The sequence below is a fragment of the Schistocerca serialis genome, chromosome 2 (assembly GCF_023864345.2).
Source record: "Schistocerca serialis cubense isolate TAMUIC-IGC-003099 chromosome 2, iqSchSeri2.2, whole genome shotgun sequence".
Taxonomy (NCBI): Eukaryota; Metazoa; Arthropoda; class Insecta; order Orthoptera; family Acrididae; genus Schistocerca; species Schistocerca serialis.
In genome coordinates this window covers 995649840-995654177 of record NC_064639.1, presented here as the reverse complement: position 1 = coordinate 995654177, position 4338 = coordinate 995649840, and the positions used below count along the sequence as shown (strand labels likewise).

The window sequence follows — 4338 nt, the reverse complement described above, 5'->3', positions numbered from 1 at the left end:
ATAAATTAGGATAGTCGGAATTAAATTCGTTAGGATAGGATTCCTGTCTAGGTTTATGATTTGGGATAATCACTGGTGTCAGACGGAGTTTTTAGCAACACCACGATTATTATTCAAATCAACCAAATTTCACAAATACCTGGTCCATTTACTGAGTGCCAAATATAAACAGATTAGTGGTGGCACTGGTGGTGCAGTTTGCAGTGGCTATTAACCTGGCAGCGATGCAATCATAGCAATACTGTTCGTCTCACCCTGTTACATATCTTCTTGGCGTCGGAATTATGTTTTTATACGGCCAAAAACCGTCATATGATACCGCTTATCACCAAATGCTACATCCGAGGCCCATAAATACAGCCCTTAAGCTCTTCTGGCTTCAAAACTCCAAGAATATGAGCCACGATGATCCGCTACTGCTGGCGACGCGTTAACCACAGCATTGCTCAGCCCAGACTCTTTACCCATCACAAAGAACGAGTTGTCACGTGTGCGCCAACCACACCTTTTCCATTCCGCCAGGCTTCTTCCTTAGCTGAGGGGGTCCTCACATCTTTTATATTCAACACTACGTTTCCTAACTATTTACAATACATTACATAACAATCATTCCACTAGTTACTTAAATTCACAAGCATAATTTAAACAAAATCGTTTAAAACTTCACGTAACTGAAATGTGTATACATATTCAAAGAATTTCGATGATAGCTACAACATTCTACATAAGCAACACTACAAATTGACTTAGAAATATCGATACTGATACAAAACAGATCGAATATAGGTGTTACAGTACCTCACTGAAAGTACACACTGACGTGACTGAAGTAATGGGACAGTGATACTGACATATGCAAACGGCGGTAGTATCGGGTGCGCAGGGTGTAGAAGGGCTGATTATTGGTGAAGCTCTCGTTTGTACTCAGGTGATCCATGTGAAAAGGTTTCCGATGTGTTTCTGGCCTCACGACGGGAATTAACAGACTTTGAACGCGAAGTACTTGTTGGATCTAGACGCATGGGTCATTCTGTTTCGGAAGTAGTTATGGAATTCACTGTTCCAAGATCCACAGTGTTAAGATTATGTCGAGGATACAGTATTGCAGGCATTACTTTTCACCACGAAGAACGCAGTCTTAACAACACAGTGGTCTCGCGGTCGCGTTCTCGCTTCCCGAGCGCGGGGTTCCGGGTTCGATTCCTGGCGGGCTCAGGGATTTTCATCTGCCTCGAGATGAGTGAATGTTTGTGTTGTCTTCATCATTTCATCATCACTCATGAAAGTGGCGAGACTGGACTGAGCAAAGGTTGGGAATTTGTACGGGTGCTGATAGCCGCGCAGTTGAGCGCCCCATAAACCAATCATCATCATTATCATCATCATCATCATCATCATCATCATTAACAACACAGAGCAGCGGCGTTTGGCGTTTGTTTAGACTTCTCAATGACAACAGGCAAGCAACATTGCGTGGAATAACTGCAGAATTCGATGTAGGACGTACAACGATCGCATCCGTTAGGACAGTGCGGAGAAATTTGGCGTTAATGGGTTTCGGCTGCAGACGACTGATGCGAGCGCCTTTGCTAACAGCACGATATCGCCTGTAGGGGCTCTGGGCTCGTGACCATATCGGTTGGACCCTAGACGGCTGGAAGACCGTGGCCTGGTCAACTGAGTACCGATTTCAGTTGGTAAGAGCTGATGGTAAGGTTCAAGTGCGGAGCAGGCTCCACGATGCCATGAACCAAATTATCACCAAGGCACTGAGCAAGATAGTGGTGGCTCCATAATGGTATGAGTTATGTTTACATGGGTTCTCTCGTCCAATTAAACATATCATTGACTGGCAATGATTATGTTCGGCTACTAGGAGACCATTTCCAGACACATTCAAGGACTTCATGGTCCCAAACAACGATGTCGTGTTGGTTTGAAGAACATTCTGGACATTTCGAGGGAATGATACATTCGGGAGGACGACGGTTCAATCCCGCGTCCGGCCATCCTGATTTAGGTTTTCCGTGATTTCCCTAAATCGCTCCAGGCAAATGCCGGGATGGTTCCTTTCAAAGGGCACGGCCGACTTCCTTCCCCGTGCTTCCCTAATCCGATGAGACCGATGACCTCGCTGTCTGGTCTCCTTCCCCGAAACAACCAACCAACCAGGGAATGATATTTCCCGGATTGGATCCCATCGAACATTTACGGGACGCAATCGAAGATCAGTTCGTGCATAAAATGTTGCACAGGTTAAAGAGGCAGCAAGGCTCGCTGTTTCTGCAGGGGACTTGTCCGCCCGCTTAGCTGAGCGGTAACGTGTTTGCCTACACGGCCGGACTGGAGATTTTCTCCGCTCGTCGACTGGGTGTTGTGTTGTCTTCATCCTTTCATCATCATCATCATCATTATCAGCAACAACAACGCACAAGTCACCCAAAGTGGCGTCACGTGAAATAAGACATGCAACCCGGGGCCCCACTTTCCCGTTTGGGGTCTCCCGGCCAACAATGCCACAAAATCATTTCATTTCAACGACTTTGTTGAGTCCATGCTACGTCGAGCTGTTGCACTACGATGTTGGGAGGTGCCCCATGACTTTCATCACTGCCGTGGACTATGCCGTTCCACTGCGCAGTTGAGTTTTGATGAAACTGCAGACTTGGGTCGTATAAAGGCTGAGAACTAGCTATAACCGCAATTGGTCCAATTACTCGTCGCCAATCGACAGCAGAGAGGCGCGTGGTACGAGGGAGGTAACAGCCAAGCGAGCGTGCAGTTTGTCTACGCGGCGCTGCGGCTCGGTTTCCCGGGAGCCTGCGACGACGGCGAGGCCCGGCGGCCCCCGGGGGCCTTCCTCGCCCCCGACCGCCCCCTCCGCCCCCGTGATGGATGGCGCGTGGCCGCCTAATTGGCTACCGGATCCGCGGCCACGGCCGCCTCCAGCCGCGCTGACGTATCGCCCCTGCAGGCCGCGCAAGTCTTAACAACGCCCGCAACCAACAGTGGGGTTGCGAGCGCTTACACCACTCGTCACTCGTGCTTACCAGAGAAAGGCCACGAACGAGATCTGATCCTTTCTACAGGTACGGAAGAACTACGGGCAAAGCACGTTTGCGACGAAACTTTACCCAGTGCGATATTCGCAATCAGATTCGGTGTTTTACGTTCATATTCAGGGCACAGCGATTCAGTTTGCAGACATAAAGAACGGCTCTGTTGTGAGAGGAATGGTCAGAATACCTCCCACTCCCTCATACCCAGTTAAAATCTAATGCGAGGGGTCTCGGAATATCCAATACGGATATAACTCACAGATACAGTGTAGTCTTGTGCTGGTTAAAGTAAGGAAATAAATTAAAAAGAACTCGTGTTCCTAATTCCCACCAAGATTTACGGATGGTTTCGTTCGTTGTAATGCAGAAGCAAGAACTGGTATTCTAAACCAATTCATTCCAACTGCGAACTTATCTGCCCCTCTAAGAGCTCATGTGATATTTATATATACACCACACACTACACTTCGTCAGTTATTCACTGTCCCATTCAAATTTTCTGATGAGCCAAAACATTATTACCACTGCATACTAGGCAGTACACGCCCCGTCCTCACAGCTTTACTTCCGCCAGTACCTCGTCTCCTACTTTCCAAACTTCACGAAAGCTCTCCTGCGAACCTTGCAGAACTAGCTTGCTTGGGTAGCTCAGTTGGTAGAGCATTTGCCCGCGAAAGGCAAAGGTCCCGAGTTCGAGTCTCGGTCCGGCACATAGTTTTAATCTGCCAGGAAGTTTCATATCACCGCACACTCCGCTGCAGAGTGAAAATCTCGTTCAAGAATGTATATGTAGCGCAGATACTGGAAGTACATGTGGAAATCCACTGTTATAAGTGGTTTTGACAAAGGAAACATGGTTGTGGCGCTGCGGCTGGAAATGGGAATCTCTGAAATGGCGAAGCTGGTCGCCTGCTGGCGTCCTGCTGTCGTGAGCACCTATGAAAAGTGGTTGAAATATGGTAAAATAACGTGTAGGCCGTATGACATTGGACGAACAAATTTTACCACAAAAGGAGGTGGTCGGAGGATTGCCCATTGTGTCATCCAGGATAGGGAGCGATCTATGGCAGATCTGATGACAGAGTACAATGCGGGTGCAGGCACAAGTGTTTGGAAGCAAGGCCATAGTTGAACATGGAGTTCCACATTGCACGACCCCTACCTGTTCCTATGTTGACCCAACGACAGCGTCAGTTATGACTGCAGTGGGCACGGTATCAATGAATTTTCATCGTGGATCAACCGAAACGTGTCGCCTGTCGCATTTCTTGTTACTCCA

At 48.0% G+C, this 4338-nt stretch overlaps 1 non-coding gene across 1 annotated transcript; it reads left to right on the top strand.

Moving 5' to 3' along the window:
- The first annotated feature begins 3695 nt into the window (after positions 1-3695).
- Positions 3696-3770, top strand: Trnas-cga (transfer RNA serine (anticodon CGA)). Its single transcript has one exon. It is a non-coding gene; the product is annotated as a tRNA-Ser (tRNA).
- Positions 3771-4338: the final 568 nt, after the last annotated feature.